Genomic DNA, 11192 nt, shown 5'->3' with positions numbered 1-11192 from the left:
ACCAACCTTGTTAGCAATCCTACTGTGGATTTGAGGCAAGAAGAGAGATAACTTTGGAAGAAGAGTTCAGTCTTTGGCTTTTCTTTTTGCTTTTTGAAGAATGCAGCAAGGGAGGAGGGAATTCCTCTCTTCCTTTTACCTCATCAGCAATTTTTCTTAATGTGTCATTTCAATTTCAATTTCAATTGCTTTAATTTTAAGCTGATTTTATCTTCTGGTTGACTAGTGAAAAGTAAGCCCATTGGTGGGGGCTCATCAGTTAGAGTTTTAGGAATACCTTGAACTTAAAGTAATTACTCTGTGTCCAATGTTCAAAGCCAAGTTGGAGGGGTAGCCCTGAGAACTTCTATACTAGAGGTTGAACTGCTTGGATTCTGTACTATTTGAGGAATCCACAGGGGGAGAAATGTATTTTTTCCATGTATCTTCTTGTAATCTTCTGTACAAAGGGTATGGATTTTCAGGATGTCCAGATAGTGAGACCCAGTTTGCTATTATGCTATCAAGATGGATTTGGAATTGGTTGTGATCCATACTGACAGATATTCCCAGGGCCAGAAAATCCCCCTTCCCAGTGACATGTGCAACATTCTTGAGGAACATAGCCCTTTGACTACTTGAAGATAGCCCTCATAGTCCTTTTGAGTCTTTTCTTCCCCAGATTAAATATCCCTGGGTCCTTCAAGCAGTCTTCTGCAGAGTGTGGAGAGGGAAATAATGTCTTAAGGAGGCTGGAAAGGTAGGCTAGCTCAGCTTGTGACGGGATTCAAGTGGAAAACAGGAAGTTCAATTTGATCCTAAAGGTCACAGACAGCCTCCAGAGTTCATTGAGGAGGAAAGTAATATGGTCATATGACTGTATGGTCAGATCTGCAGTTGGGGAAAATCCCTTTGGTGGCTGGATAGAGGATGGACTGCAGTGGGGAGAGACTGGAGGCAGACAGACCCCTACCCCTGCCCCTGCCCCTGCCCCAGCAACTACTGCAATAGTCCAGGGGTAAGAGGATGAGGGCCTGCACCAGGGTGGTAGCCAAGTGCATGGAGAGAAAGACTGGATGAGAGGGATGCGTCAATCATCATAGAGATGATAAGATTTTCTGACTCATTGTTTATATGGATCTGAAGGAAGATGAGGAGTCAAGGTTGGAACCCTGAGTGACTGGGAGGATGGGTGATAACATTGGTTGGGATTCATCAAGTTTAAAAATACAAAAAATGAAATTCAAAAATAAGGGGAGGGGCAGCTAGGTGGCACAGTGAGTAGAGCACTGGCCCTGGAGTCAGGAGGACCTGAGTTCAAATCCGGCCTCAGATATTTGACACACTTATTAGCTGTGTGACCTTGGGCAAGTCACTTAACCCCAATTGCCCTGCCTTCCCCTCTCCAAAAATAATAAGGGGAGACAGAGAAAGGAAAAAAAATGGTCACCTGGAAGGTCTTCCTGCCTCCCAGGCTTCTTCCTGGGGCATCCCCTAGGCACTGATTCTTAACCCAGATATTTTTAATCCTCAGCTAGTGGGCAGGAGTCAAACCCACAAAATTTGGGGTAGGTGGAGAAGGTGCTTTGAAAGTCCCAAATGAAGTTTCATGTACCTGGACAGGAGACTCCTTCATTCATTTCTCCCCCTTCCCTTCCACTTCCACATATATATACACACAAAACACACTCACAAATGCACAATCACTTATACATGGTCATCATTTCCCACCTGATTGGCCTCCTGGATTTCAAGATCTCTAGACAGGCATCATTCTACAAGAAAAAATCAACTGTGACTCACATCCCCTCAGCTCCTCATGTCCCTGGGGACCCTCTATCCCCTGTTTTTACTGAGCCAGTCTCTAACCTGAGAATTCTCAGAGACAAACAAATCCTGCCTAGGGATGGGAGTGCCAGTAATCATGTAGTTTAATTAATCAGTTTCAGAATGAGGAATGTTCTCTCAGCTGAAGGGAAAGTGCTGGTTATATATTTAAATCACAACTTGGGAAAGAGGGGGAAGGCAGATTACAAACAATCATTTAGTGGTTTCCCATGAGGAAGTCCCACAATACAACAATTCTGGAGTCAAGTCTTTGGGGGTCGTGACCACTTCCCCTAGAGTACAGAACCAGAGTTCTGTGACAGAAATGGGCTCTACAGTCTTGGATTGGCTTCACTTCAGGTACCCAGGGAGAAGGATGCCAGTGACTGTGAGCCTTGTCAAGGTTTGATTGATCAGTTCAATGTGCATTGTGAGTCTGTCACACAAGCTGGAAAATGCAATTCTGCAAAATCTAATCTATTAGTATATTCGTTACATATATCATATTGATTATTATAAAAATCAGAATTCCTTCTACACCCCCAATTGTAGAAGGGGGAAGTGGGGAACATCAGATAGCTTCTCCCACCCGCACCAGGAATTCACCTCATTATTCCCCACCAAGGATAGAGTATCCTTATTCCCTTCCTTAAGGGTGAGGATGGTCTTTTGCCCTTTCTTTGTATCTCCAGTGTTTAGTACAGTACTTGACACATAGTAGGTGCTTAATATGTATTTAGTGATCCTGACTCTGCTGCCATTTTTTGTAAAAAGACAGGGGGGGGTAGATATTTTTTTAAAAACACAAAAAGAAACACAAAGAAACATGAGACAGTCAATAAGTATTTATTAAGCACCTACTATATACCAGGCACTATGCCAGGAACTTAGGACGCAAAGAAAGGTAAAAGATAGTCCCTGTCTTCAAGGAGTATATGGGCTAATGGAAAAGACAACTTGCAAATAATTAGATAAAACAAACAAATACAAAAAATTATTATTGATATTAATTAATTATTAATATTAATTATTATTTAGGATAAGTTGGAAATAATTGACAGAGGAGGGCACTAGCATCAAAGGGGATTGGTTAAGGCTTCTTGTAGAAGGAGAGTTTTAGCTGGGACTTGGAGGAAGCCAGAGAAGCCAGGAGGAGGAGATGAGGAAGATAAAGAAAAAGCCTGGGAAACAGGAGTGTCTTGTTGGAGAAACAACAAGGACACCAGTGTCTCTGGATTGCAGAGTGTAGGAGGTAGGAAGGGTTTAAATTTCAAGAAAACAGAACGTGTTCAAACAGCAGACAGGGATTTATATTGGATCATGAAGGTGACAGGAAGCCAATGGAGTTGCTGAATAGCAGGGACTGTAACAAAGTGAGATCTGGGCTTTAGGAAAATCACTTTGAAAGCTGAGTGGAGGATGGACTAGAGTGGGGAGAGACTTGAGGCAGGGAGACTGGGCAGCAACTATGGCAGTGGTCTAGGTGTGAGATGAGGATCTGCACCAGTGTGGGGGCAGGGGCAGAGGAGAGAAGGAGCTCTTAGAGAGAGGCTGGAAAAGCATGTCAAGAGATTGACTTTGGAGACTGAGAGCTAGTGTGGGGTGGAGGAAGAGTCCTAGGCTGGGAGGCTGGGGTTCTGAAACAATGGTGGTTCCCTCAACAGAAAGAGCAAAGTTTAGAAGTGGGGAAGGTTTGAGAGGAAAGAGGGATTCGGTTTAGGACACATCGAGTTTGAGATTGAGGACATCCAGCCCAAGGTGTCCAACAGGCAGTTGGAGTGATGGAGCTTAGGACAGAGGGCAAGGCAGGGACTCGATGAACCGTAATCAAGAGTAGAACAAAAGCAGGCCCAGGGATAGAGCCAGAGAGTTGGGTTCATGTGGTCAGTCTGGAACTGGTCGTGCTACAGATTGCCTTGAGGCTGGTGAGGACTCTGTTTTGATGAGTAGGTCAAGAATCTGAGTAACCTAGAATAAAGAGGGTTCTTAGAGTTCTCTGAAGTCAATGCCCACCTACTACATAGAGGGGAAATTGAGGCAGAGAGGGGGACGTAAACTAGACCGAGGACCCACAGTGATGTGAGGCAGACCCTCATCTCCACTGGGTTTTCCTGATGCCCCAATGCCTGGGTTCTAATGGGACCCATATAGTCCTTTAAGACAGTCAGATCCCCAGGGCCCTCCCTCATCTGACTTGTAAACTGTAAAGAGGAAGCAGCCACTCCTCCAAGCAATGAGAGAGGGAGGAGTGAGGAAGGGGGTGGCCACAGGAAACTCATGGCTAGGCTTTTTCCATCCCCATGCTGGGCCACCAGCCTTCAGTCCAGCCCTGGGGTCACCATGTCTCCCTGGCTCCCTGCCCTTCTGTGCCTTGGTGAGTCCTGGGAAGGGAGAATCCCAGGTTCCTGATATGGGGCTATCAAGGGTGGGAGCAGCCTGGGTGACCATCGGGTCCTTCCCCTCTCTCCCCCACTTTACAGTGAAGGAAATAAGCCCAGAGTGAAGAAGTGACTCCCCTGTGGTCTCACCCAGGGCTAGAACTCCCACCTGGGTGCCCTGGTGTCCAGCAGCCCACCCCCCAAGGTCCCGTACCCTCAGTCTGCACCCTGCTCCTCCCCCCACCTCCCATCTTGGTAGGAAGGCTGAAGATTCTGGGCAGGGCTAATGGGTCCTTTTCTGACAGGACTGTGTCTGAGTTGGAGGATCAAGGCTCAGGACTGTGAGTTCTCCCCTTCCCCAACCCCCTCCCATTCTCCCCCCGCCTTCTCTCTCTCTCTCTCTCTCTCTCTCTCTCTCTCTCTCTCTCTCTCTCTCTCTCTCTCTTCTCTCCCCTCACCTGTCCCCTGTCTCAGCACTGACAGCATCCCCTGGGGCATTGCCCACCAGAAGGAAAAGATAGACTGGAGGGTCTGGGATAACCTACTGGGGTGACTCTGGGAGGGGCCTGGGGGCAAGAGGCAAGGGCAGCATTGGAACTCTCTGGAACTCCAAGCTTTAACTTCCTTCCAGATCTACTGCCCAAACCCTCCCTCTGGGCAAAGCCAGATCACCTGATGCCTGAGGGGAAACCTGTGACCTTCTGGTGTCAGGGCCCTTCTGAGGCTTTAGGTTATAAGCTGGAGAAAGTGGGAAGCTCTTGGTTTATGTTGTCCTACTCTAATGGGAATAAAGCTTCATTCTTTCTGGGGAAAATGAGAATAGAAGCTGCTGGTCTTTACCAATGTCACTATGGGACCTCATCTGGCTGGTCAGAGTCCAGTGACCTCCTGATGCTGATTATGACAGGTGAGGCAGAGAGCCCCCCCCCCAGCCCCGGCCCCCACCCTTCAGCCAGGGCTCAGTCCTCACTAAATTCATCCCCTCCCCAGTTTGCCCCCAGGTCTACACACACACACACACACACACACACACACACACACACACACACACTTCCTTATCTAGGGCCACAGTAGAGATTGTATTCTCAACTCAGAACCTAGAATGGGTAGCCATCAAGAGTCTGAGCCTCCAAGGCTCGTGGCCATCATTCCAGAGTTGGGGGGAGAGGGATGGACATCACATGGCACAACTCTCCCTTCGAGCTCTGACCTAGGCATGGAGTAGGAGTGCTCCCCTGTAACACCAGGGTCTCCTTGTTCCAGGCTGGTATGACAAACCCATCCTCTCCATCATACCCAGCTCTGTGGTGGCCCCAGGGCAGACAGTGACCTTCCACTGTCAGTCTTTATATGACCTGGATGGCTTCATGATGTCTAAAGACCAAGTAGACAAGGTGACCCCTCATTATGAATGGAGGACTGGGGCCAACTTCTCCATCCCAGCTGTGACAGCTGATCATGGGGGAACTTACCAATGTTACACTTTTCTTAGTGACTTCCCGTATGTGTGGTCAGCCCCCAGCAAACCCCTGGTCCTCAGGATCACAGGTGAGACATCCCCAACATGGCCCCTTCTCCTATCCTCTCCCAATGCCCCCTAGCTATCTTTGGCCCCAGACTGGCAGTTCTATGCTCAGCCCTGGGGAGTTAGGGGACTGTGCCCCAGGACTCCTAGGGGCATCCTGGGCAGGAAACAGGGAAGAGAGAAGGGAAAGAGAACAGGGTCTAACAGCCTAAGGGTGGGTGGAGGACACCTCACCTGCCCTACTCTCCTCCTTGCTCCCCCAGGAGAAGATAGGGTATCTAATGGGACCAAGAAAGGGGGAACTTACAGGAAGATTCAGGAGGGACAGCCTGGATGGGGAGGGGGAAGGCAGGACAAGTTAGGCTGCCTGTCCTCTTACCACAGTCCCAGACACTCCTGAAGACTGCAGCTTCCCAATTCCCAGAGAACCAGATCCGACAAGTCGTGAGTAACCGCAACCCAAACTGGGTGTCTGGGAATGGGGAAGGGGTGGGTCTCAGCCATCTTCAGTGCCCCTCTCTGTCCCAGGGACAGAACCCTGTCCCAAGGGAGCCCAACGGAGCAGAAGAAAGGGTCCCAGGAGATTTGGGGAGAGAGAAGGGAGATCCGGTCCTCTAAGGGTTAGGAGGAAGGTGTTTGGGTAAAACCCTGGAGGAGGGAGGAACAGCATTGAGCAAGGCAGTGAAGACTAAACCTATGATTTCATTGGTATAGAGAGCTCCCAGATGAGGAAATATCCTTTACCAGTGCAGGTTGCCACCTTCTCTACAGCTTCTAGTCTACAAAGAGTTGCTAGAAGCACTGAGTGCATTAAGTGACTTACCCAGGGTTACCCAGCCAGGAAGACTCAGAGTCAAGACTTGAACACAGATCTTCCTGGCTCTGAGGCCAGCCCTCTCCCACCATTCCACACTGCCTCTCGAATATGTAAAATATATACATAATAAAAGACAAGGGAATTGGAAGGGAGGTGACTATTAGCTGGGAAAAGAGAGCATTAGTCCTCATTAAGAAGTTGGCTCTTGGACCGCCTCTAAGGAACTAGAGAGTATAAGAGGTAGAAGTGAGGAAGGAGAACATTCCAGGAGTCAAGAACAGCCTTTGCCCAAGGACACGGGCAGGGGATGAAGGGTCCTATGGCAGAAAGAGTAATAAGGATAATTTGACCTGATTATAGCGAGGGTAGAGAGACTATAGAGAGCTTTAAGTGCCAAAGAGAGGAGTTTAAATTTGATCCCAAAGATAATAGGGAGAAACAGCAGTTTAATGAGTAAGGGAGGAGAATGTCTGATCTATACTTGGGAAAAATCACTTTAGCAGCCAAAGGGGGTGGATTAGAGAAAGGAGAGACTTGAGGCAGGGAGACCAACCCAAGGATCCAGTCAAGAGGTGATGAGAGCCTGGCTAGGTGAGTGGGGAGAAGGGGATGAGGTAGAAAGAACAAAGCTTGACAGCTATTTGGATGCACAGGGTGAGGAAGAGGGAAGAGATGAGGTTGTGACTCAGGTCAATGGGGAGGAGGGTGGTCCCCTCCACAGGAATAAGAAAATTTAGAAGAAGGGAGGATTGAGGGATAAAGCAGATGATCTGTCTCAGATATGTTGATGATGAGGTGCTTGTCAGATATTCGCTTCAAAATGTCCAATAGCAGGTAGTGACATAGGTTTAGAACTCAAGAGAAGACAGAACCAAGATGGCAGACCAATTAGAAGAAGTAAAATGAGTGATTTTTTGGCCTAGATTGACACAGAGAAATGGATGGAGAGGTCTGTGGACACTGGGGACAGGTCAGGCCAGGAGTGAAATGCACGGAACATTCCAACACAGGAAGAGACTGGGTACAAGGGAAAGAAGAGGTCTCAGATCCAGTTCAGAGGGGTCTAAACTCAGGTGAGGTACAGGAACAGCTGCCAACCAGCAGCTCTGTTCCTCACTACCTCGTGCTGGATCATGGACCCAGGGCTCTCCAGAGAGGTCACCCACCCCCAGGATGATGGAAGACAGGTCCTCATCTAGGTGTTGAGTGAGGAGCAGGTTCAGAAGCACCAGGGGTGGAGCACCAGCTTCCAGCCCAGTCTGAAACCCACAGTGGAATAACCAGAACAGGAATCCTGGGCCAAGGAGAAATCAACAGCTGTGTCGTTCTGACCCAGCAGAACCTCCCAGCTGGCTGACAGGGGTGGATTCCAGCATCTATTGAAACTCCAAACTGGGCAAGCCCACAGGTCTTTTGCTCAGACCCAAATCCAGCTCAAGAACTTGCAGAGGTCAGACCAGTGGGACAGTGATCAGACTTTGCCTTGGAACAGACTTGGGGAGTGTTGAAAGCTGGTAGCTCCCCACCCCAGCATTAGTTGTCTCCAAGGTCTTGGAATCTGTCAATACTCAACACTCCAAGAAAGCAGCGTTAGGATCAACCCAGACCTTCCCTCTAAAAGGTTGCAGAGCCTAGCTCTAACATTAAATCTGAAGTCCAAAAAAATGGGCCAGAAGAATGGACAAGGAAACAAACAAAAATACATAAAAATGTATTATGGTGTTGGGGAGACTCAAGACAGAAACTCGGAAAAATAGATTGACTCCAAAACATTTTATAAAACCTCAGAGAAAAACACATCTTGGACAACAAGAATCTCTGGAAGAAATGAAGCAAGAATTTTTAAAAACAGAGTTTAAAATGTCTTTCCAAATTAGATCAGAGTACTAGAGGGAAAAAAATTGTTAAAGAAATGAGAGCTATAGAAGAAAAATTTGGAAAAGGAACGAATAAATGAATAAGTACTTGTAGGAATCAGACCACATCAATGTCAGGCCATTGATGATGGAGTCCAGCCCCTCCCCTTCCCACCTTTTTTTTACAAATGGAAAAGTGAGGTCCAAAAATGGGTCCAGACTTGTCATCCAGTCAATGGAACCCAAGTCTCCTGACTACCAGACTAGGCAGTCTCTATGCTGGCCCTGCTGGTTCCCTAACCATACTTCCTTCCTCATTCCCAGGAACCTCTACTCCAAAGCATTCTGACCTGCTCTTTGATGAGTAAATAGAAGATTCTCATACCAGCCTGGAAAGGGAGGCCTTGAGATGGATGTTAATTGAGGGTTGATTTCTCCCTCCTCCCTGCCCCCCCCAAATCCTGGAATTTCCTTAATTACCCATCACTTCCCCTTGAACACCTCCTCTGCCTATCCCCACTCTGGGGGTTGTCCAAAGAAAGGGAACCTAAAAAGAACTGCTAACTCCTCCTTCAAACTGGGGACTGAATCCTCCCACCCCCACTCACAATGGGGAGGATACACTGCCAAGTACCATGATAGTGTTAACACTGTCCCCTGTGCCTTGATCTCCACACCAAGGTCTCCCTAGGCTTACAGCAAATCTCCTGATGGGCATCTTAGCATCCATCATCCTATTCTTCCTCTTCCTTCTCTTCTTCCTCCTTCAATGCTGCAGCCAAAGTCAGGCCAGAGTCAGTAAGTTCTTGGGGCTTGGGATGACTTTGGCCAAAAGCCCAATGGGACACTGGCTGAACCCCCTGGGTTCAGAGTCTGACCCTGACTCTCCTTGCAGAGACAAGGGACAAAGAGACAGAAATTAAGGAGACTCTGAGAAGGTAGAGGCCCTAGATATACAGTGATTCCCCCTGAATCCCTCTTCAGTGATTCCATTCACCTTCTTGGACCTTCCACCTCAACTTTCTGTGCCTTCTTGCTCCCCAGCTCTGACCCAGAGGGGACTCCCCTGGAGGAGACACCATGTGAGTGAGAGGGGCAGGGGCAGGGGGACCTGGAGTGTCAGAGGGAAGAGCCTGGTCCTGGGCAGAGCCAGGGTCCTGGCCTCTCATGCTTTCTCTTCTTGTCTCCAGATGCTGCTGTGAATGATGACAGGCAGACAGAGCACACTGCTGTGAGTCACTTATGGATCTCTCCTGGAGGGAACAGGGAGGGACAGGCTTGCCCTCCTCAGCCCTCCTGACCCATGTCCCACTGCATTCCTTCCTCCCCTCTTGCCAGGCTCCCAAAAAGGAAGACCCTCAAGAAGTGACCTACGCCTAGCTGAACATCCACAGCCTCCAGGGTGGGGCCGAGGACCCTCCCCTCTCTGGACCAGGGGAGTCCAGCCTCTATGCTGCCCTGCGGTGAGCTCCACCCAAGCCCAGGGGACTCCAGGAGGCAGAGGCCCCTCCCCATTCAGCCTCTGCTTTCTGAGGGCAGAGCCTGTCCCAAACATTGACCCAGGTGGTAGATCTTTTCCCATTATAGTAAGTACCCAGTAAATTGATTCCTGTTGTGGCAGCAGCCAGGCTGTGTGTGTCTGTCCTTGGTGGGTCTCAGAGGTAGCACCAGTAGCCTACATGAGCTCATCTTCCACTTTCTGCAACCTACCAAAAAAAAATTAATTAACAGGCTTCCAGCTTATCAATGAATTCACCAGTAAGGAAGTATAAGATAATCTGCCTACTGAGTGGGTCTACACTCAAGCCACCAACCACCCCACTGCTCACCAGAGGAAGCGAAACAGGAATAATACAATGATGACGATAGCTAACGTCGATATAGCACTTAATATGTCAGGAACTGTGCTAAGCACTTTGCATATATTATCTCATTGTGATCCTCACCAACAATCCTGGAAAGTAGGTGCTGTCTCACCCCTATTTTATAGATGAGGAAACTGAAACAAATGGAACTTAAATGACTTTCCCAGGGTCACCCAACTAGGAAGTACCTGAGGTTAGATTTGAACTCAGGTCTTCCTGACTTTAGTCCTGGTACTCTATCTACTGCATGCCTACCTATAAGCTCTGAGCTTAAACTCTTCCCTCTCCGATAGCCTAGGCTCTCTGTGACCCCTGGTAGCAACAGGTGCTGGGCCTGATTCAGTATTGATCCAAGAGTATGCAACTAATGGCACTCTAATTCATGAGAATTATGGGAAAATATCTACTCTGGCCCATCCTCTATTTACATTAGATAGGCAAACTACACAGTGACCACAAGAGTTTATTATAAAAAAAGATTTTTTTAAAAGTTGCTATTTAATTTAAATCCTTCTGACTACCCTCACTTAAGCAAGGGGTGGAGTGAATGTTGTGTCTTCTACCTGGCCTACATGTAGCCATGAGCACATGGCTGCCCCTGCCTTTTCTGGTTGGTTTGTTTATTCATTAGGCAAGAATTCTAGGATGACCTGGTCCAGGACTAATGGAAATCTCATGAGTTCTGAAAAGCCTGGAGGTCCCAGATGCCGATGAAACAAAGGATGGTACTGAATCAGAAAGAATAGCCACTGCAATGGGGATTGACCCAGTTTGGCCATTTGGACAGCAAGCTTTTAGCAGCAGTGTATTTGGATGGTACAGGGCAGTGCCAGACAGGTGAAATGACAAATAGCTCATTAAGAAGCTGTTTTATGTAGCAGTAAGATTTAAGCATTAGTCTTCCTCCTGATTAACTGGAGTTATGTTATAAGTTACTGCTGAATC

General features: G+C 48.0%; 1 pseudogene; it reads left to right on the top strand.

The window, feature by feature from the left end:
- The first annotated feature begins 4144 nt into the window (after positions 1-4144).
- Positions 4145-9908, top strand: LOC118835347 (annotated as a pseudogene).
- Positions 9909-11192: the final 1284 nt, after the last annotated feature.

This window comes from Trichosurus vulpecula, chromosome 2 (genome assembly GCF_011100635.1).
Source record: "Trichosurus vulpecula isolate mTriVul1 chromosome 2, mTriVul1.pri, whole genome shotgun sequence".
NCBI classification, from domain to species: Eukaryota; Metazoa; Chordata; class Mammalia; order Diprotodontia; family Phalangeridae; genus Trichosurus; species Trichosurus vulpecula.
The sequence above is the reverse complement of the archived record's forward strand: the minus strand, read 5'-3'. Positions and strand labels throughout refer to the sequence as shown.